The following is a 26645-nucleotide window of genomic DNA, read 5'->3' as shown; positions in this document are numbered from 1 at the left end:
CCTGTTTCTGACATTTCATTATTGAACATTCGTGTACCTTTATTTGCTAATTTCACCATGTTTCGTCTCCAAACTTTCCGTGCAAATCCAGCAGGTGAAATAGGGACTTTAAGTCGTGCCAAGAGGACTGAACTACAAACTCTTGCACATGAGTATCAACTAGAAGTTCCCTATCAAGCCAACAAAAATGACCTACACAACCTGTTGCTGGATTACTATTTAGAGCAAGGTAAGATAGACTCTGAAACTCATGAAACTTACTATATTGCAGATAAAACTGATTTGGCAACGCTGAAACTTAAACTAGAGCTGGCTAAGATTGAACGTGAGCAGCAAAGAGAAGCAGCTACCATACGGAGAGAAGAACAAGAACGTGAGATTGCACTACTCCAGGAGCGGGAACGTGTACAGCTTGAAACACTCCAGGAGCGGGAACGAGTACAGCTTGAAACCAAACGACGCGAGTTGGAGATGCAACGCGAACATGACAAGCAACAAGCAACTCTGGCTCTAGAGTGTCGTCAACGTGAAATCGCCTTGGAAACTTCCCACTTCACTCAACGCCAACAAGCTACTGCCAATCTTCCCGTCAGTTTTAATATATCACATGCAAGTAAGTTAATGCCATCCTTTGTAGAAGCAGAAGTTGATGTGTTCTTTACCACCTTTGAAACCCTTGCTAATCAACTCAGTTGGCCTGTCAACCAATGGGCCACACTTCTCAGAGTCCATCTTACAGGTAGAGCTGCAGTCACACTCAGTACTTTGGCGTCTGAGAATGACTACTACACTCTGAAACAAGCAGTGTTGGACGCCTACCTACTTTCCACCGAAAGTTATAGAAGGAAATTCCGTGACCACCTGAAGGCAAGTACCACTACCTTCCTCGAGTTTGCTAACACGAAACGGAGGTATTTCATGAAATGGCTGGAAGCAGCACATGTCTCTACTTTTACAGAACTCGTCAACCTGATGCTTGTTGAAGAATTCTTGAGACGTGTGCCGCCTCCTGTCCGCCTCTACTTAGCAGATAAAGAAGAAACCGACTACCTGAAGTGTGCTAAGTCGGCTGACACTTACAGCCTCATCCACCGGCTGACACCTGAACCATCCTCCAGTAAGAAGTCGTGGTACAGTTACGAGAAGGTGAGCCCCGATCAAGCTGGTTCACAACTGTACTGCAAGTATTGTAGACTCTATGGACATACCATAGACAAGTGTGGTAAGTCTCAATACAAGGGAACCACTGACCAACAAAGACCCAAACCAACTCCTCCTAAGTCCGGTAAGCCTGTGATGAATGTTGGTGTTGATGTTAATGATCTTTCTCTTTTCAGTAACCACCTGTATACTGGAACTGTCTCTGCCAACTGTTCAAATCCGGAGGGACGTTTCAAATTGAAGATCTTGAGGGACACAGCGGCTCTACAATCGATCATCTTGAAGTCGGCTGTGCCCAACATAGTCTACACCGGGGAAACAGTCTTCATCACTGACCTCACTGCTACCACTCCATACCCTCTCGCCAGAGTCCACCTGGATTGTCCCTACGTGAACGGGGAAGTCCAAGTCGCCGTCAGGGAAAAGCCTTTTCCCATGCCTGGAGTGCAACTTCTCCTAGGCAACGACTTGGCAGAAGACCTGCAACCGACCAACCTGATCGTCATGGACAAACCCCAGGTGTGTAACTCTGTGCCAATAAATCCTATTCTCGAGTATGTTCCAGCAGAGGTTCAAGAGAGTGATGAAGTTTCTCCTCCGGTTCTCGTAACCACCCGTGCACAAGCCGCACGTCCACAGCCAGCTGACTCTACTGCTACCGCTGTCCCTCAAGACCCTCAGAAACTACCCCCGCATCTGACCAAGTTGGAGTTCCGTAAGTTGCAGAGGGAAGATCTTACTTTAACACCATTGTTTTTCCAGGCTGAGACTCAACCCGACAGTATTCCTGGGTTCTTCCTAGAGAACGACTTGCTCTACCGCAGATATAGACCCAGTAAACTGAAGGAGGAGGACGATTGGGCCAACATCGAACAACTTGTGATTCCCACCAGCCTGCGGCCCACTATTCTACACCTGGCCCACGGAGCATTCTCCCACTACGGCTTCAACAAGACTTACCATGGGATTCGTCAAGACTACTACTGGCCAGGTATGGTAAATAACGTCAAACAGTACGTAAAACAGTGTCATACATGTCAGATGGCAGGCAAACCGAACGTCTCCATTCCCAGAGCACCACTGATTCCCATACAGGTGCCTGCGGAACCTTTCCACAGACTCATAATAGACTGTGTCGGTCCTTTACCTCGGACCAGTTCAGGTAACGCCTACATCCTAACCATCCTGTGTCCTACCACCAGATTTCCCATAGCAGTTCCAGTGAAGAACATCACGGCTGCTACGGTTATCAAACATCTATTGAAGATCTTCACTCAATACGGATTTCCCAGGGAGATTCAAAGTGACTGTGGCACCAACTTCACCAGTGATCTCTTCAAAAGGACACTGGAGGAGTTCAACATCAAACAGGTATTGTCCAGCCCCTATCATCCTGCTTCACAGGGTTCTCTTGAACGTAGTCATCAGACCATCAAAGCACTCTTGAAAAAGTTTTGTAGTGAAACCTCAAAGGATTGGGATAAGCAGATTGACCTAATAATGTGTATTTTCAGAAGTCTCCCCAATGAGTCCCTAGGAGTATCTCCTTATGAGATGCTCTACGGCCGTAAGTGCCGTACTCCCCTTAAGGCTTTCAAAGACTCTCTCAGAGATGCCACCTTCAGTGAGCATCAGAATGTGCCCCAGTTTCTTCAAAACCTTCAACACATTCTAGAGAGAGTCCACCGCTTTGCTCATGATAATCTATTGAAAGCCCAGGTGAGAATGAAGACTCATTACGACCAGACCAGCAAAGTAAGAAAATTCAAGCCGGGAGACTTCGTCCTTGCTTATTTCCCTATCCCAGGTTCACCTTTACAAAACAAATTTTCAGGACCCTACTGCGTCAAAGAGTGCAGGAATAATAATAATTATGTGATAGAGACTCCAGATAGGCGGCGGAAGACCCAGCTGTGCCACGTCAACCTCCTGAAGCAATATAATGGTACTCCTCCCACTGTCTTGATTAATTGTTCTACCTTCACAGAACCCTACATCCACAGTGAGACCATCCCGGCTTCTTCTCCCGAAAGCACTGACAAGGAGTCGGCGCTTTCTAATTCCAAAATCCTTCATGATCTTCCCAAATGCTTTCAGGATAATAATCGTGCTCCTATGCCCTCTTCTAATTCCACTCTCACCTCGTCAGATAAGCCCTTCATCCTCCATGTCGACGCCAATGGTACCGACGTGGGTGGTGTCGTGATGCAGCAACGAGGCGAGAAGAATACACCTGTCAGCGACTACTGCTACAAGGATCTACGAAACAATTGGCAAGGAGCTACTCTTCCTCATCCTGAAGCTTCAGCACTTCACTCCACACCTGAAAAGTGCTCGGTCCACCATCAATACGGACCACACCACCCTACACCTCCTGCAGCACGCCCACTTCTCATCTCAACGTCTTCTACTATGGGCTTGCTACCTGCAGAAATTCAACCTGGAGACACGCTATACCAAGAGTCTGACAACATCTTAGCCCATGATCTCTCCAGAGTTTATGAAGTAGAAGCAACTCCATCCATTACTCCACCACATAACGACGTACTTCTTCCAGAACCGCAGGCTTCGGGGGAGAGTTGTGACGATAATCTCCTTCAAGAGATTGAGCCTGCTCTTCCCTTCATAATTACGTCTTCACAACTATATAAAAGACTATGGAAGAAATGTCCAACAACGACAACAAACACCAGCAAGGCTTGCCAGGGTGAGCAGAAACGTATGCAACCAGCCACCTGTTCGAACTCCAACCACCAAACTACCCGTTGATCGCTACGACTCCGCTGATTGGTCGCCGGTCTGGCTGCACCTGCCTCGCCCCCCCCAATACTACCTGATGTCTGGGGTCGCCCCAACATCAGTCTTCAGAATGTTCCGTGCTTTCGTAGCCAGCACTCCTCCCAGCTAGACGTTAGCGTGTACTGAGAGAGGTGGTGGCTTTAAGCCAATATTCCAGCACCTCCCACTTAACTTTTGTGTTGCACTTCTTATTATTTTGCCTTAACGTAACTTTCATTGTGTCATTTAAGTATTCTTATTATTTTGATTCATTGATTTTATTATACATATTTGTTTGTCCATATTTTCATGTTTTGATTTATTTAACGTAATTAAAATTTCATTGTTAAAGTTTACTTGTGTTTTGTGTGTCTTCTCCTTACCTTACCACAGACGAAGTTCCAGTTTTTCTATTTTTTTTATAACTATGTGACGAGGCCATACCCCTAGCCTTAAACAGCCGAACACCAACGCGTTACCGTCACAATATATATATATATATATATATATATATATATATATATATAACTGAAAACTCACACCCCAGAAGTGACTCGAACCCATACTCCCAGGAGCCACGCAACTGGTATGTACAAGACGCCTTAATCCACTTGACCATCACGACCGGACAAAATGAGGTGATAGCCGAGGCTATTTGAACCACCCCACCGCCGGCACTTGGATAGTAATCTTGGGCATAGCATTTTACCAAATCACCTCATTCTTTGGGGCACACGTGAGGAACACAAATGCGAACAAGCCTGAATGGTCCCCAGGACAATATGCAACTGAAAACTCACACCCCAGAAGTGACTCGAACCCATACTCCCAGGAGCCATGCAACTGGTATGTACAAGACGCCTTAATCCACTTGACCATCACGACCGGACAAAATGAGGTGATAGCCGAGGCTATTTGAACCACCCCACCGCCGGCACTCGTATAGTAATCTTGGGCATAGCATTTTACCAAATCACCTCATTCTTTGGGGCACACGTGAGGAACACAAATGCGAACAAGCCTGAATGGTCCCCAGGACAATATGCAACTGAAAACTCACACCCCAGAAGTGACTCGAACCCATACTCCCAGGAGCCACGCAACTGGTATGTACAAGACGCCTTAATCCACTTGACCATCACGACCGGACAAAATGAGGTGATAGCCGAGGCTATTTGAACCACCCCACCGCCGGCACTCGGATAGTAATCTTGGGCATAGCATTTTACCAAATCACCTCATTCTTTGGGGCATACGTGAGGAACACAAATGCGAACAAGCCTGAATGGTCCCCAGGACAATATGCAACTGAAAACTCACACCCCAGAAGTGACTCGAACCCATACTCCCAGGAGCCACGCAACTGGTATGTACAAGACGCCTTAATCCACTTGACCATCACGACCGGACAAAATGAGGTGATAGCCGAGGCTATTTGAACCACCCCACCGCCGGCACTCGGATAGTAATCTTGGGCATAGCATTTTACCAAATCACCTCATTCTTTGGGGCACACGTGAGGAACACAAATGCGAACAAGCCTGAATGGTCCCCAGGACAATATGCAACTGAAAACTCACACCCCAGAAGTGACTCGAACCCATACTCCCAGGAGCCACGCAACTGGTATGTACAAGACGCCTTAATCCACTTGACCATCACGACCGGACAAAATGAGGTGATAGCCGAGGCTATTTGAACCACCCCACCGCCGGCACTCGGATAGTAATCTTGGGCATAGCATTTTACCAAATCACCTCATTCTTTGGGGCACACGTGAGGAACACAAATGCGAACAAGCCTGAATGGTCCCCAGGACAATATGCAACTGAAAACTCACACCCCAGAAGTGACTCGAACCCATACTCCCAGGAGCCACGCAACTGGTATGTACAAGACGCCTTAATCCACTTGACCATCACGACCTGACAAAATGAGGTGATAGCCGAGGCTATTTGAACCACCCCACCGCGGCACTCGGATAGTAGTCTTGGGCATAGCATTTTACCAAATCACCTCATTCTTTGGGGCACACGTGAGGAACACAAATGCGAACAAGCCTGAATGGTCCCCAGGACAATATGCAACTGAAAACTCACACCCCAGAAGTGACTCGAACCCATACTCCCAGGAGCCACGCAACTGGTATGTACAAGACGCCTTAATCCACTTGACCATCACGACCGTACAAAATGAGGTGATAGCCGAGGCTATTTGAACCACCCCACCGCCGGCACGCGGATAGTAATCTTGGGCATAGCATTTTACCAAATCACCTCATTCTTTGGGGCACACGTGAGGAACACAAATGCGAACAAGCCTGAATGGTCCCCAGGACAATATGCAACTGAAAACTCACACCCCAGAAGTGACTCGAACCCATACTCCCAGGAGCCACGCAACTGGTATGTACAAGACGCCTTAATCCACTTGACCATCACGACCGGACAAAATAAGGTGATAGCCGAGGCTATTTGAACCACCCCACCGCCGGCACTCGGATAGTAATCTTGGGCATAGCATTTTACCAAATCACCTCATTCTTTCGGGCACACGTGAGGAACACTCGGCTATCACCTCATTTTGTCCGGTCGTGATGGTCAAGTGGATTAAGGCGTCTTGTACATACCAGTTGCGTGGCTCCTGGGAGTATGGGTTCGAGTCACTTCTGGGGTGTGAATTTTCAGTTGCATATTGTCCTGGGGACCATTCAGGCTTGTTCGCATTTGTGTTCCTCACGTGTGCCCCAAAGAATGAGGTGATTTGGTAAAATGCTATGCCCAAGATTACTATCCGAGTGCCGGCGGTGGGGTGGTTCAAATAGCCTCGGCTATCACCTCATTTTGTCCGGTCGTGATGGTCAAGTGGATTAAGGCGTCTTGTACATACCAGTTGCGTGGCTCCTGGGAGTATGGGTTCGAGTCACTTCTGGGGTGTGAGTTTTCAGTTGCATATTGTCCTGGGGACCATTCAGGCTTGTTCGCATTTGTGTTCCTCACGTGTGCCCCAAAGAATGAGGTGATTTGGTAAAATGCTATGCCCAAGATTACTATCTGAGTGCCGGCGGTGGGGTGGTTCAAATAGCCTCGGCTATCACCTCATTTTGTCCGGTCGTGATGGTCAAGTGGATTAAGGCGTCTTGTACATACCAGTTGCGTGGCTCCTGGGAGTATGGGTTCGAGTCACTTCTGGGGTGTGAGTTTTCAGTTGCATATTGTCCTGGGGACCATTCAGGCTTGTTCGCATATATATATATATATATATATATATATATATATATATATATATATATATATATATATATATATATATATATATATATATATATATATATATATATATATATATATATATATATATATATATATATATATATATTATTAAATATGACCGAAAAAGTAAGATTAATAATTCTAACACGAATTTTCTCGATCTTTCTTACGTTTCTTTTCACTGTTGATAGTAATTCAAAAATCAATTCTCCAAAATTTATTTTTATTTCTTGTCTGACGCAACACTTGAGCGCTTTTCGTAAAACTTATTACATTTTCAAAGACTTTATTTTACACACACACACACAACTTTAACTGATATAGAAGCATCAAGAAATATGGGGCAATAAAAATAGGCCTTCTGCAGTTACCTACCTTTAATACCAATTGTTTCGTGTCCAGTCTTGTGTTAAAAGTTTATTTTCACCTCATCCAAAACTATTGTAACATGTCACTTCACCCAAATGTAGGTATAAAAACTGAAAGATGTTTAAGCTCTATTCAGTTAAAGTTGTGTGTGTGTAAACTAAAGTCTTTGCAAATGTAATAAGTTTTACGAAACGTGCTCAAGTGTCGGGTCAGACTAGAAATAAAAATGAATTTTGGAGAATTGATTTTTGAATTACCATCAACAGTGAAAAGAAACATAAGAAAGATAGAGAAAATTCGTGTTAGAATTATTAATCTTACTTTTTCGGTCATATTTAATAATATATGTCTACAGGAAAGACTGCTACCAAAATATACTAATATATATATATATATATATATATATATATATATATATATATATATATATATATATATATATATATATATATATATACATATATATATACATATATATATATATATATATATATATATATATATATATATATATATATATATATATATATATATATATATATATATATAAATATAAATTCTGTCTTTTGTACTAGGCTAATTCCTTACTCCCTGATTTCCCCCAGGATCAAGTAAAATCATCTGTTCCCCTAGACAACATTTGAAATTTCAACCCCCCCCCCCCCACTCACCACCCAATTCGTGACAGTGTCAACAGAGAGAGGAGCTCCGTGGTGTCAAATGCTAAAACAAGAGTAGTTACCACTTACTATGACAAAGAACGGTCGCTTGAGAAACCTTTCATGCTGTGGAAAAATTATCTTTTTAAATTATCATGTGCAAAGTTCTGTTAATATTCCCGAAATCAGTGAATAATGGAGCATATTACTAATATGATTGTTTATGTTTGTTTTGAAAATATTTAGCCGTGCAGCTGTCGGACAGTGCCAAAACCCTTCATGGGGGGCCTGAATGTGTCACTGGCAAGCTGTTCCTTTTGTACTCGTGGCGACCCCGACCACTCCAGTGTTCATCCCGTTCACCAGACCATTCTCTCTGCCAGTCTGGGCGAGGCCAGCCAGTACCAATTCCACAGTGAGAGGTTGTGTTAGCTGGAGCTCCGATTCTAGTAACATTATTATTGCAATAATGGAAGGATTAGTAAAGGATTTGGTGAGTCTGGTTGGAGCTCTGAGAGCAGAGATGGATTCCCTACGGGAGGAGGTACGACGGCTGAGACTTCGGGAGGAAACGAAGGAGGAGGCCAGTGTTGACGGGACCTCATTAAGAAGGACTGACGGAACCAGTAATAAGGAGACCTCGTCTTGGCAAGTTGTGAAAGACAGGGGTCTTAAGAAGACCTTGGCAAAACCGACAACTAATAGCCTACACCTAAGGACTTTTAACACATTTGACGTATTAGAGGACGAGTGCTGTGGTGAACCTGTTGTTCAAAGAGGAGGCAAAGCAACGAGGAGCATTGAAGCGCAGGTCCCTCAAACTGCTCGAAAGGAAAAGGGAGAATCGAAGCGAATTTTGGTTGTGGGAGATTCCCAGGTGAGGTATTTAGACAGAACGTTTTGTGCCAGAGATAGGGGGAACAGATTAAGGGCTTGCTATCCGGGAGCTGGAATTGGTGATATTGTTGGAAACATGAATGATATTATGACGGGAAATGGAAACAAACCCATTATTTGTATTAGTGCAGGGGGTAATGATGTTGGGCGAGTTAGGAGTGAGGAACTAATACAGAGATTCAGGACAGCCATTGAATTAATTAGGAGCAAGGGAGGAATCCCGATCATATGTGGCATTCTTCCAAGCAAAGGAGTGGGAAATGAATGGATGTCGAGGGCACTTGGTGTCAATTGCCGGCTGGAAAGATATTGCAAATCAAATGCAATATCTTTCATAGACAACTGGGAACACTTCTATGGAAGAAATGAAATGTATGCTCGTGTTGGGGTGCATCTATCGAGAGCTGGGGTTGTTGCTGTTGCGAACTCGTTGGAAGAAGTGGTTAGAGGTGTTTGTTTGGGTTTAAACTGTTAGTAGATAGAGGTATGGGAATTGATTTGGAGGAAGGAGGTAATAAAAGTATGTGTTTGTGGGAGAAAGGAATTGGCAAAATGATCAGGGAAAGAGAAGGGCCTCAAAATAACAATTCATTTAGGGTATATTACACTAACAGTAGAAGTCTAAGAAATAAAATTAACGAATTAAATGCTCTTGTCTGCACAGAAAAAATAGATATTATTGCACTTACCGAAACGTGGATGAATGTAGAAAATAGAGAACTATTAGCTGAATATCAAATAAATGGATTTAAACTATTTCACACAGATAGATATATTAGACGAGGAGGTGGAGTAGCCATATATGTTAGGGACAATTCGAAATGTAGTCTCAAAGAGGGAATCAAAACTGAGCCACACACAGAAACTATTTGGATAGAATTAAACGAAAAAGCTAATAATATTATAATAGGAGTTATATATAGGCCACCAAATTTAGACAGAATAGAAGTAAAGCAACTATGGGATGAAATATCTAGAACATCTAGATCTAACAGTATTTATGTCATGGGTGACTTTAATTTTAGTGGAATAAACTGGTTGAACAAAACAGGGAATAGTGAAGCAGAAGATTTTCTAGAATTATTTCACGATTGCTTTCTTACGCAACACATTAAGGAACCAACACGGGAAAATAATACTTTAGATTTAGTGTTAACTAACAGGGAAACACAAATTAATGACATCGAAATAGGGAGTGAGCTAGGGAACAGTGATCACAAAGAAATCAGATTTAGCATAGAATGGAATAGACCAGTAGGAGAAAATTCTGTTAAAGTGCCAGATTTTCGAAAAGCTGATTTTAATAGCCTAAGAAATTTTTTGGGTCAAATTGATTGGAAAGTCTTGGGTATGGGGTGTGGGCCGGTCTTGGAGCGAGACATGAACCCAGCGATAGGTGACTTAAATGGGGATTTCGATATGGATTCAATATATAACTTATTTAAGAATATTCTAAACAAAGCACAGGAACGTAGTATACCATACAAATTGAATAGATCGAATACTAATGACCCAGAGTGGATAACAAAGAATTTGAAGAACCTTATAGGTAAAAAGAGAGCGTGGTACAAAAGGATTAAAAATGGGGAGGTCACTTTAGAACAGGAATTCGTACAACTGGTTAGAAATGTTAAAAAAGAGATAAGGAAAGTAAAAAGAATCTACGAAGTTCGCATAGCAGGGCAAGCAAAGACAAATCCTAAAGGGTTTTTTTCAGTTATATCGTACTAAGACTAGGGAAAGGATAGGTCCATTAAAAACTGAGACTGGTCAAATAACAGATAGTGATGAAGAGATGAGTAGTATTTTTAATAAATATTTTGTATCTGTATTTACTAAAGAGGAACTTAACAATATGCCTTCAGCCGAACAAGTCTATGTGGGTGGGGACGAGGATAGGTTGACGAGTTTTGCAGTTACCAGGGAAGATGTTCTTAAACAAATAGTAAAACTCAAACCAAACAAATCCCCAGGGCCGGATGAAGTGTTTGCCAGGGTGCTTAAAGAATGCAAAGAGGAGCTATGTGACCCACTGTCAACCATATTTAATAAATCAATAGAGTCAGGCAGAGTGCCAGAGTTTTGGAAAGTTGCTAATGTGATACCAGTTTTTAAGAAAGGAGATAGATCACTTGCATCTAACTATCGACCAATTAGCCTAACGTCTATTGTGGGAAAGTTACTCGAATCTATAATAGCAAATAAAATTCGTCTTCATCTTGAAAAACATAAATTAATAATTGAGTCGCAACATGGTTATATAAATAGTCGTTCATGTTTAACAAATTTGTTATCTTTTTATTCTAGCATAGTTGAGGCAGTTGATAGTGGTAAGGATTGTGATATTGTGTACCTTGACTTTAGCAAAGCTTTTGATACAGTGACACATGAATGACTAATTAACAAAATAGAAGCTCATGGTATTGGGGGTGCTATATTAACTTGGATTAGGGCATGGCTATTCCAAAGGAAACAGAGAGTTAGTATAAATGGGGTTAAGTCAGAGTGGGATAATGTTGTCAGTGGAGTACCTCAGGGCTCTGTCCTGGAACCTCTGTTGTTTATAATATATATAAATGATTTAGATTCAGGTTTGAGTAGCAACATTTGCAAATTTGCCGATGATACGAAAATCGGTAGGGAAATTAATTCGGAGGAGGACTCACTATCACTTCAAGTTGATCTAGATAGGGTGAAATGGTCAAAGGATTGGCAAATGCAGTTTAATGCTAATAAATGTAAAGTTCTGAGGCTAGGTAATGATGATAGAGTTACAAGATACGAGCTAGATGGTGTTGAGATTGCGAAGTCGGATTGCGAAAGGGATCTGGGAGTTATGATTAGTAAGAATTTAAAACAAAAGGATCAATGCATAAATGTTCGTAATAAGGCAAATCGGACACTTGGATTTATTAATCGCAGCGTTAGTAACAAGACACCTGGTGTGGTTCTCAAGCTATATCTTGCTCTAGTTAGGCCCCATTTAGATTATGCAGTTCAGTTTTGGTCTCCATATTATAGAATGGATATAAATTCACTTGAACGTGTCCAGCGTAGGATGACTAAGTTAATTCCCCAAATTAGAAATCTTTCATATGAAGAAAGATTACCAAAGCTTAAGTTGCATTCACTGGAAAGGCGAAGAGTTAGAGGTGACATGATAGAGGTTTACAAGTGGGTGAATGGACATAACAAAGGGGATATTAATAGGGTATTAAAAGTATCAACACAAGACAGAACACGAAACAATGGGTATAAATTGGATAAGTTTAGATTTAGGAAAGACTTGGGTAAATACTGGTTCAGTAACAGGGTTGTTGATTTGTGGAACTAATTACCGCGTAACTTGCTGGAGGTGGGGTCCCTCGATTGTTTCAAGCGCGGGTTGGACAAGTATATGAGTGGGATTGGGTGGTTATAAATAGGAGCTGCCTTGTATGGGCCAATAGGCCTTCTGCAGTTGCCTTTGTTCTTATGTTCTTATGTACCATGTGGCCTCCACCTTGGAACAGACAAACAATCTTCTCTCTTATAGTATGTACTAGAGGAGTCACCCATCGTGGTCTCGGTCTGTCTGTCTCCCATCTCTCCATCTATATATCTATCCACCTATCTTCTTTTATCTATTCATTCATCTATCAATCCATCCATCTATATATCTATACCATATATCATCTATACATCATTCATTCCATCTACTTATCCAGCATTCCATCTATCAATCCATCCATCTATCTTTCCCTCTAGCTATTCATTTTCTTCTATCATCTATAGATCATCGATCTCTCAGTCTACCTATCCATCTATTTAACCAACAATCTATCCATTCATTTAAGATATATTCATCAATCCATATATGTACCTATCTTGCCATCCATATACTCATATATCTATCTATCCATCTATCATTCTCTCCATACGTCTATTCGTGTATCTGTCCATCTGCCTTATCATCTATCAATCTTTTTGTCAATCTATCCAAATATATATATCATCTATTCATCCACCTATCATTCTTTCCATCCATGTGTGCAGCCATCTATCCTTCAAGCAATATATCCATCAAGTTTTCTATCAATCAATCTGTTTTTCTATCCATCTATTTTTCTATCCTTCTATCTATTCATCTATCTATCTATTTATCTATCTATCTATCCATGCACCAACTCATCTTTCTACCCATCTATCCACCCACTTATATTTCCATCTACCTATCCATCTAATTATTCGTCTATTCATCTTTCTACCTATACATCCATCCATCTTTTCATCACTAAACCTATACATCCATCCATCTATTCATCTCTCTATCCATCCATTTTTCTGTCCATCCATCTACTTTTTACCTATCTATATATATATCCATCCACTTATCCCTCCATCCAACTATTCATCTGTCTACCTATCTATCCAAATATTTACCTATTTATAACACAGAAATAAATTACACAGAGAGAGTGGGGGCCTGATAACTCACAGCACATAGGTTCGAACCCTCATCACGGCTCCTATGGCTTATCTATTTATTCATGCGCCTATTCGTCTATCCATCCATCCTATTACCTACTGTCTGTTTCATTCTCTTCCTCTATCTTTGTCTCTGCCTCTCTCTCTCTGTCTCCAGCTGTGTTTTTGTTTCTAAGTTTCTCTGTGCCTCTCTCTCTTTCTGTCCCTTATAAAAAATTCAATAGTCTAAGTGTGGTGGTCGGCAGTGGGAGCAGCTCAGTGGTGTGAAGTACTAAAACACAATAGTTACCCTTACTCTGGTATAGAGCAGTTGCTTGAGAAACTGTTGACGCTGAGGGAGAATTGTCTGTTTGATGCTAGTACGGCCAAATTATTCACAACAGGAAAATTACTCTTAATTTTCATAAAATCAGTGAATAATGGTCAGAATACTTTACGACAATATTTTATTTGAAAAGTTTGACCTCCTACTATAAACATAGTCATTCTCTCCTTTGGTAAAATTACAATATCTCTCCTTTGGTAAAATTACAATATATAAATATTGCATTTTGTCACATGATAAGTGTGGTGTGTTGTGTGACATGAGTGTTATATAATTTTGAGATCCATAAGTGTGACTCATACCGCCATCATTTGTAGCGTTGACGTCTGCTCCAGCGTCGAGGAGGATCTTCACAGTGTAGTCGTGACGACCTTCGATTGCCCTGTGAAGGGCTGTCCAGCCTGTCAACATATACCACAATTGGTATTATACATAAACCATCACTATTTCAGTACTTTATGTAAGATATTGAAATAAGCGGTTAAAGATGAATATTTGTGTATACTGGTGACGTGTACCGACTCAACATATTATGCAAAACTATTTTCCACCCTAAATTTAAGAGAGGAAGATTAATTAAAATTGTTAAGAATATATCACCATTTAAATATCCGACATCTCACCAGTTTTTATTTGATAATTTATTATTTGTGACGAGATCGACAGTGTTGCTATTGTCATGTCCGAAACACTAATACAAAACCCTTCCCCACTACCACACACCCCACCACACTACCACACACTCCACCACACTACCACACACCCCATCACACTACCACACACTGTGGGGGCCTGGTGGATAGCGCGCAGGACTCGTAATTCTGTGGCGCGGGTTCGATTCCCGCACGAGGCAGAAACAAATGGGCAAAGTTTCTTTCACCCTAAGTGCCCTTGTTACCTAGCAGTAAATAGGTACCCTGGAGTTAGTCAGCTGTCACGGGCTGCTTCCTGGGGTGTGTGGTGTGGGGAAAAAAAAATAAAAATAAAATAAAGATTAAGTTAGTAGTTAGTAAACAGTTGATTGACATTTGAGAGGCGGGCCGAAAGAGCAAAGCTCAACCACCGCAAAAACACAACTAGTAAACACACAACCCACCCACGCTACCACACACCCTAACACACACCCCACCACACAACTAATCAACCCTACCCCACTATCACACACCCCACCACACTACCAAACACCCCACAACACTACCACACCCCACAACACAACCCCACCACACTAACACACAACCCACCACACTACCACACACCCCACCACACTACCACACACCCCAGAACACTACACACACCTCACCACACTACCACACCCCACTCTACCACACACACCACCACACTACCAAACACCCCACAACACTGCCACACAACCCCATCACACTACCACACACCCCATCACTCTACCACACGAACCCACCACACCACCATACATCCCACCACACTACCACATATCCCACCACACTATTACACACCCCACTACACTACCACACACCCCAGAACACTACCACACAACCCCACCACACTACCACACACCCCACCTTACTAATACAAACCCCACCACACTACAACATAACCCCACCACACTACCACAAACAACACCACACTACCACACAACCCCACCACACTACCACTCACTCCAACACACTACCATACGACCCGACCACACTAACACACACCCCCACAACACTACCACACACACCCCACGACACTACCACACACCCCACCACACTACCACACAACCCCTCTACATTACCACACAGCCCACCACACTACCACACATCCCACCACACTACAACACACCCCACTACACTAGAGACACACCTCACCACACTACGACGTACCCCACAACATTACAACACACCCCAGAACACAACACACATCCCACCGCAACACCTCACACCCTACCACAATACCACACATACCACCACAATACCACACACCCCACCACACTACCACCCAACCCCACAACACTAAAACACAACCCCACAACACTACCACACACCTAAACCACACTACCACACACCCCACCACACTACCACACAACCCCACAACACTACCACACATCCCCACAACACTACAACACACCCCACCACACAACAACACAACCCACCACACTACCACACACCCCACCACACTGCACAACCCCACCACACTACCACACACCCCACCACACTACCACACAACCCCACCGCACTACAACTCACCACACCACACTACAACACACCCCACCACACTACTGCACACCCCTCAACACAACCACACACCCCAACACACTACCACACATCCTCACCACACTACTACACACCCCTCCACACTACCACACATCCCACCACACTACTATACACCCCACCATAATGACACACAACCTCACAACACTACCACAAAACAGCACCACCACACTACCACACACCCCACCACACTACCACACAGCCCAACACACTACTACACATCCCCATGACACTATCATACACCCAACCACACTACTACAAACCTCTCTATATTACCACACACCCCACCACACTACCACACACCCCCAACACACTACTACACATCCCCACGACACTATCATTCACCCAACCACACTACCACAAACCTCTCCATACTACCACACATCCCACCACACTACCACACACCCCATCACACTACCTCCACCCCACGCTACCACACAACCCCCCCACACACTACCACACACACCTCATCACAATACTACACAACCCCACCACACAACCACACCCTCACCACACTACCACACACCCCACCATAATACTACATAACCACACCACACTACCAAACACCCAAAAACACTACCACACACCCCACCACACTACCATACATAACACCACACTACCACACACTCCACCACAACACTACACAACCCCACCACAATACTACACAACCCCAGCACACTACCACACACCCCATCACACTACCACACAACCCACCCACGCTACCACAAACACCCTACCAACCTAACACACACCCCACCACAAAACTAATCAACCCTACCCCACTATCACACACCCCACCACACTACCAAACACCCCACCACACTACCACACCCCACAACACAACCCCACCACACTAACACACAACCCACCACACTACCACACACCCCACCACACTACCACACACCCCACCACACTACCAAACACCCCACCACACTACTACACTCCCCACCACACTACCACACACCCCAGAACACTACACACACCTCACCACACTACCACACATCCCACCACACTACCACACCCCACTCTACCACACACACCACCACACTACCACACACCCCACCACACTGCCACACAACCCCATCACACTACCACACACCGCACCACACTATTACACACCCCACCACACTACCACACACCACACAACATTACCACACACCCCAGAACACTACCACACAACCCCACCACACTAACACACACCCCAACATACTACCAAACATCTCACAATACTACTACACACCCCACCACATTATCAATCAACACCACGACACTAACACACACTCCACAATACTACCACACACCCCCCGCCCACCACACTACCACTCATCCCACCAAACTACCACACACCCCACAACACTACCACACACCCCACAAAATTACCAAACTCCCCAGAACACTACACACACCCAACCACACTACCACACACCCCACCATACTCCCACACACCACCACATTACCACACACCCCACCACACTACCACCCAACCCCATAACACTACCACACAACCCCACCACACAACCACACACCCCACCACACTACCACACAATCCCGTAACACAACCACACATCCCCTCCACACCACAACACACTAAAACACACCCCACCACACTACCACACACCCCACCACAATACTACACAACCCCACCACACTACCACACACCCCCACCACACTGCCACACATCCCACCACACTACAATACAACCCCTCCACACTAACACACACCCCTCCACACTACCACACATCCCACCACACTGCCAAACAACCTCACCCCATTACCCACAAAATACCACCACACTACCACACACCTCACCACACTACCACACACCCCTCCACACTACCCCACCCCCACACTACCACATACACCCTATCACAATTTTTCAAAACCCCACCACACTTCCACACCACACTACCGCACACCTCACCATAATACAACACACTCCACCACAATATACACAACCCCACCACAATACTACACAACCCTACCACACTACCACACACCACAACACACTACCACAAACCCCATCACACTACCATACTACCCCGCCACACTACCACACACCCTACCACCCTAAAACACACCGTACCACACACCCCACCACACAATCAATCAACTTTACCCCATTATCACACACCCCACCACACAACCAACCACCCAACAACACTACCACACATCCCACCACACCACCAAACACCCCACCACAATACCACACGTCTCACTACACTACTACACACCCCTCCACACTACCACATCCCCCAGAACACTACACACACCTCACCACACTACCACACAACCCACCACACTACCACACAACCCCACCACACTACCACACACCCTACTACACTAACACACGACCAGACCACACTACCACACACCCCACCACACTACCACAAACCCCACCACACTACCACAATCCCCACCTCACTACCACACAACTCCACCACACTACCACACACCCCTACATACTACCAAACATCTCACAACACTACTACACACCCCACCACACTACCACACACCCAGCCACACTACCACACACCCCACCACACTACTACACACCCCAGAACACTATACACACACACCACGACACTACCACACACCCCACCACACAATAACGCCTCCCACCACACTACCACACAACCCCACAACAGTACTACACACCCCAGAACACTACATACACCCCACCACAGTACCACACACCCCACCAAATTACCAAACACCCCCACCACGCTGCCACACACCCCACCACACTACCACACATCCTCACCACACTATCACACCCCCCACTACCACACTTCCCACTACACTAACACACACCCTATCACACTAACAAACACCCCCACCACACTACCACACACCCCACTACACTACCACATACCCCACCACCCAACCAATCAACCCCACCACACTACCACACGTCCAAGAAAACTACACACACCCCACCTCACTACCACATACCCCACCACACTACCAAAACCCGACCACACTACCACACACCCCTCACACTACCACACTCACCACTACACTACCACACACCCCACCACACTACCACACAACCCTACCACACTACCACACACCCACCACACTACCCCACCACACAACCACACACCCCCACCACACAACCACACACCCCAACACACTACCACACACCCCACCAAACTACCACACACCCCACCACACTACCACACACCCCAACACACTAAAACGCACCCCACCACACTACCACACAACCCAACCACAGTACCACACAACCCCACAACACTACCACACACCCCACCACACCACACCACACTACCACACATCCCAGAACACTACACACACCCCACCACAGTACCACAAACCCCACAACACTACCAAACACCCCACCACAGTGCCACACACCCCACCACACTACCATACACCCCATAACACAACCACAAACCCCACCATCCTACCATACAATCCCACCACACTACCACACACCCCACCACACTGCCAAACACCCAACAACACTACCACACACCCCCATCACACTACCAAACATAACACCACACTACCACACACTCCACCACAATACTACACAATCCCACCACAATACTACACAACCTAACGACACTACCACACACTCAATCACACTACCACACAACCCCACCACACTACCAAACACCCTACCACCCTAACACACACCCCAGCACACAACTAATCAACCCTACCCCACTATCACACACCCCACCACACAACTAAAGACCCCACCACACTACCACACACCCCACCACACAACCCCATCACACTACCACACACCCCACCTTACTAATACAAACCCCACCACACTACAACACAACCCCACCACACTACCACAAACAACACCACACTACCACACAACCCCACCACACTACCACTCACTCCAACACACTACCATACGACCCGACCACACTAACACACACCCCCAGAACACTACCACACACCCCACGAAACTACCACACACCCCACCACACTACCACACAACCCCGCTACATTACCACACAGCCCACCACATCCTACCACACTACAACACACCCCACCACACTACCACACACCTCACCACACTACGATGTACCCCACAACATTACAACACACACCAGAACACAACACACATCCCACCACAACACCACACACCCTACCACACTACCACACATACCACCACAATACCATACACCCCACCACACTACCACTCAACCCCACAACACTACCACACAACCCCAACACACAACCACACACCCCACCACACTACCACACACCCCACCACACTACCATACAACCCCACAACACTACCACACCTCCCCACCACACTACAACACACCCCACCACACAACAACACAACCCACCACACTACCACACACCCCACCACAATACTGCACAACCCCACCACATTACCACACACCCCACCACACTACCACACAACCCCACCGACCTACAACTCACTCCACCACACTACTGCACACCCCTCAACACAACCACACACCCCAACACACTACCACACATCCTCACCACACTACTACACAACCCTCCACACAACCACACATCCCACCACACTACCATACACCCCACCATAATCCCACACAATCTCACCACACTACCACACACCGCACCACACTTCCACACACCCCAACACACTACTACACATCCCCACGACACTATCATACACGCAACCACACTACCACAAACCTCTCCATACTACCACACACCCCACCACACTACCTCCCCCCACGCTACCACACAACCCCCCCCCCCACACACTACCACACACACCTCATCACAATACTACACAACCCCACCACACAACCACACCCCCACCACACTACCACACACCCCACCATAATACTACACAACCACACACCCCCACCACACTACCACACACTCCACGACAACACTACACAACCCCACCACAATACTACACAGCCCCACCACATTACCACATACCCCACCACACTACCACACACCCCATCGCACTACCTCACAACCCACCTACGCTACCACACACCTTACCACCCTAACACACACCCCACCACACAACTAATCAACCCTACCCCACTATCACACACCCCACCATACTACCAAACACCCCACCACACTACCACACCCCACAACACCACCCCACCACACTACCACACAACCCACCACACTATCACACACCCCACCACACTACCACACTCCCCACCACACTACCAAGCACCCCACCACACTACTACACACCCCACCACACTACCACACACCCCAGAACACTACACACACCTCACCACATTACCACACATCCCACCACACTACCACACCCCACTCTACCACACACACCACCACACTACCACTCACCCCACCACACTGCCACACATCCCCATCAGACTACCATACACCCCACCACTCTACCACACGAACCCACCACACTACCACGCACACCCACCACACTACCACACATCCCACGACACTACCACACACCCCTCCACACTATTACACACCCCACCACACTACCACACACCCCACAACATTACCACACACCCCTCACACTACCACACTCACCACTACACTACCACACACCCCACCACACTACAACACAATCCTACCACACTATCACACCCTCACCACACTAACACACACCCCTCACACTACCACACTCACCACTACACTACCACACACCAAACCACACTACCACACAACCCTACCACACTGCCACACCTACACCACACTACCACACTTCTCCACCAGACAACCACACACCCCAACCACAGTACCACTCACCCAAGAACACTACCAACACCCCACCTCACTACCACACACCCCACAACACAACCAATCAACCTCTCCACACTACTACACACACCCCACACACTACCAGACACCCCTACCACAGTTCCACTCACCCAAGAATACTACACACACCCAACCTCACTACCTAACACCCCACCACACTATCACACACCCCACCACATTACCACACGACCCTACCACACTACCACACACCCCACCACACTATCACACACCCCACCACACTACCACACAACCCCACCACAATACCACACACCCCACCTCACTTCCACACAACCACACACCTTCACCACAGTACTACTCACCCCACCACGCTACCACACACTCCATCACACTAATACACACCCCCACCAAACTACCACACACACCATCACTATACTACACAACCCCACCACACTACCACATACCCCACCATACTACCACACGACCCCACCTCATTACCACACACCCCACCACACTACCACACACCCCACCACACTACCACACACCATACTACACTACCATACGACCTGACCACACTACCACACAACCCCACCACAATACCACACCCCACAACACTACACACACACTACCACACTACCATACACCACACCACCATACACCACACCACCATACAATCCCACCACACTACCACACACCCCATCACACTAACACACACCCCACCACACTACCATACACCCCTCCAAACTACCACACACCCCTACCTAACTACCAAACACCCCACCACACTACCAAACACCCCACCACACTACCACACACACCATCACATTACCACACACCCCACCACACAACCAATCAACCCCACCACACTACTACACACCTCACCACACTACTACGCACCCCACCACACTACCACACGTCCAAGAACACTACACACACCCCACCTCACTACCAAATACCCCACCACACTATCAAAACCCCACCTCACTACCACACACCCCTCACACTACCACACTCACCACTACACTACCACACACCCCACCACACTACCACGCACCACACCACACTACAGCGAACCCCACCACACTAACACACACCCCACCACACTACCATAAACTTTTCCAAACTTCCACACACCCCTCCAGACTACCACACACCTTCACCACAGTACTAATCAACCCACCACGCTACCAAACACACCACCACACTAACACACACCCCCACCAAACTACCACATACCCCATCACTATACTACACAACCCCACCACACTACCACACACCCCACTATACTACCACACGACCCCACCTCACTACCACCCAACCCCTGCTCACTACCACACACCCCACCACACTACCACACACCCCACCATACCACTACACACCCCACCACACTACTACACAACACCACCACACACCCCATCTCACTACCACAAACCCCACCACACGACCACACAGCCCCACCACACTAACACACACCCCACCACACTACCACACAACCCCACCACACTACTACACACCCCTCCACACTAATACAAAACCCCACAGCATTACCACACAGCCCAGAACACTACACACACCCCACCACAGTACCACACTCCCCACCAAATTACCAAACACCCCAACCACGCTGTCACACACCCCACCACACTACCACACAACCCCACCACACTATCACACCCCCCACTACCACACTCCCCATTACACTACCACACACCCCATCACACTAACAAACACCCCCACCACACTACCACACACCCCACTACACTACCACACAGCCCACCACACAACCAATCAACCCCACCACACTACCACGCGTCCAAGGAAACTACACACACCCCACCTCACTACCACATACCCCACCACACTACCAAAACCCGACCACACTACCACATTACCCCTCACACTACCACACTCACCACTACACTACCACACACCCCACCACACTACCACACAACCCTACCACACTACCACACCCCCACCACACTACCACACTACCCCACCACACAACCACACACCCCCACCACACTACCACACACCCCAACACACTACCACACACCCCACCACACTACCACACACCCCAACACACTACCACACACCCCACTACACTACCACACACCCCACTACACTACCACACAACCCAACAACAGTACCACACAACCCCACAACACTACCACACACCCCACCACACTACAACACACCACACCTCACTACCACACATCCCAGAACACTACACACACCCCACCACAGTACCACACACCCCACAACACTACCAAACACCCCACCACACTGCCACACACCCCACCACACTACCATACACCCCATAACACAACCACAAACCCCACCATCCTACCATACAATCCCACCACACTACGGCACTCCCCACCACACTACCAAACACACAACAACGCTACCACACACCCCATCACACTACCATACATAACACCACACTACCACACACTCCACCACAATACTACACAATCCCACCACAATACTACACAACCTAACGACACTACCACACACCCCACCACACACTCATTCACACTACCACACAACCCCACCACACTACCACACACCCTACCACCCTACCACACACCCCAGCACACAACTAATCAACCCTACCCCACTATCACACACCCCACCACACAACTAAAGACCCCACCACACTACCACACACCCCACCTTTCTAATACAAACCCCCCACACTACAACACAACCCCACCACACTACCACAAACAACACCACACTACCACACAACCCCACCACACTACCACTCACTCCAATACACTACCATACGACCCGATCACACTAACACACACCCCACCACACTACCACGCACCACAAAACACTACAACGAACCCCACCACACTACCACACACCCCACCACACTACCTCCCCCCACGCTACCACACAACCCCCCCACACACTACCACACACACCTCATCACAATACTACACAACCCCACCACACAAACACACCCCCACCACACTACCACACACCCCACCATAATACTACACAACCACAACACACTACCAAACACCCAACAACACTACCACACACCCCACCACACTACCACACACTCCACCACAACACTACACAACCCCACCACAATACTACACAACCCCACCACACTACCACACACCCCACCACACTAACACACACCCCATCACACTACCACACAACCCACCTACGCTACCACACACCCTACCACCCTAACACACACCCCACCACACAAGTAATCAACCTTACCCCACTATCACACACCCCACCACACTACCAAACACCCCACCACACTACCAGACCCCACAACATAACCCCATCACACTACCACACACCCCACCACACTACCACACAACTCACCACTCTACCATACGAACCCACCACACTACCACACACACCCACCACACTACCACACATCCCACGACACTACCACACACCCCACCACACTATTACACACCCCACCACACTACCACACACCCCACAACATTACCACACACCCCTCACACTACCACACTCACCACTACACTACCACACACCCCAACACACTACCACACGATCCTATCACACTATCACACCCCCACCACACTACCACACACCCCTCACACTACCACACTCACCACTACACTACCACACACCAAACCACACTACCACACAACCCTACCACACTGCCACACCTCCACCACACTACCACACTTCTCCACTACACAACCAAACACCCCTACCACAGTACCACTCACCCAAGAACACTACCAACACCCTACCTCACTACCACACACCCCATCACACAACCAATCAACCTCACCACACTACTACACACACTCCACCACACTACCACAAACCCCTACCACAGTACCACTCACCCAAGAATACTACACACGCCCCACCTCATTACCACACACCCCACCACACTACCAAAATCCCACCACACTACACCCCACGCTACCACACTCGCCAACACACTATCACACATACCACCACACTACCACACAACCCCACCACACTATCACACACCCCACCACATTACCACACGACCCCACTACACTACCACACACACCACCACACTATCACACACCCCACCACACTACCACACAACCCTACCACACTACCACACACCCCACCTCACTTCCACACAACCACACACCTTCACCACAGTACTACTCACCCCACCACGCTACCACACACCCCATCACACTAATACACACCCACACCAAACTACCACACACCCCATCACTATACTACACAACCCCACCACACTACCACACACCCCACCATACTACAACACGACCCCACCTCATTACCACACACCCCACCACACTACCACACACCCCACAACACTACCAGACACCATACTACACTACCACACAACCCCACCACAATACCACACCCCACAACACTACTCACACCCTACCACACTACCATACACCACACCACCATACAATCCCACCGCACTACCACACACCCCCCATCACTCTACCACACACCCTATCACACTACCATACACCCCTCCAAGCTACCACACACTTCTACCTAACTACCACACACCCCACCACACTACCAAACACCCCACCACACTACCACACACCCCACCACATTACCATACTCCCCACCACACAACCAATCAACCCCACAACACTGCTACACACCTCACCACACTAGTACACACCCCACCATACTACCACACGTCCAAGAACACTACACACACCCCACCTCACTACCACATACCCCACCACACTACCAAAACCCCACCACACTACCACATACCCCTCACACTACCACACTCACC

At 46.9% G+C, this 26645-nt stretch overlaps 1 protein-coding gene across 2 annotated transcripts in view; it reads right to left on the bottom strand.

Moving 5' to 3' along the window:
- The window catches only part of LOC123748311 (uncharacterized), a 314236-nt gene that overhangs the window by 181044 nt on the left and 106547 nt on the right, over positions 1 to 26645 (bottom strand). The window contains exon 6 of one of the 2 annotated variants that reach the window (XM_069308618.1): positions 14033 to 14329. The exons of the other annotated variant lie outside the window; for it this stretch is intronic. The gene's annotated coding sequence lies outside the window, so the exon portion shown is untranslated. Of the gene's footprint in view, positions 1 to 14032; positions 14330 to 26645 lie in introns of those variants that run through there. 2 annotated transcript variants of the gene reach the window in all.

Source organism: Procambarus clarkii, chromosome 63 (assembly GCF_040958095.1).
Source record: "Procambarus clarkii isolate CNS0578487 chromosome 63, FALCON_Pclarkii_2.0, whole genome shotgun sequence".
Taxonomy (NCBI): domain Eukaryota; kingdom Metazoa; phylum Arthropoda; class Malacostraca; order Decapoda; family Cambaridae; genus Procambarus; species Procambarus clarkii.
The sequence above is the reverse complement of the archived record's forward strand: the minus strand, read 5'-3'. Positions and strand labels throughout refer to the sequence as shown.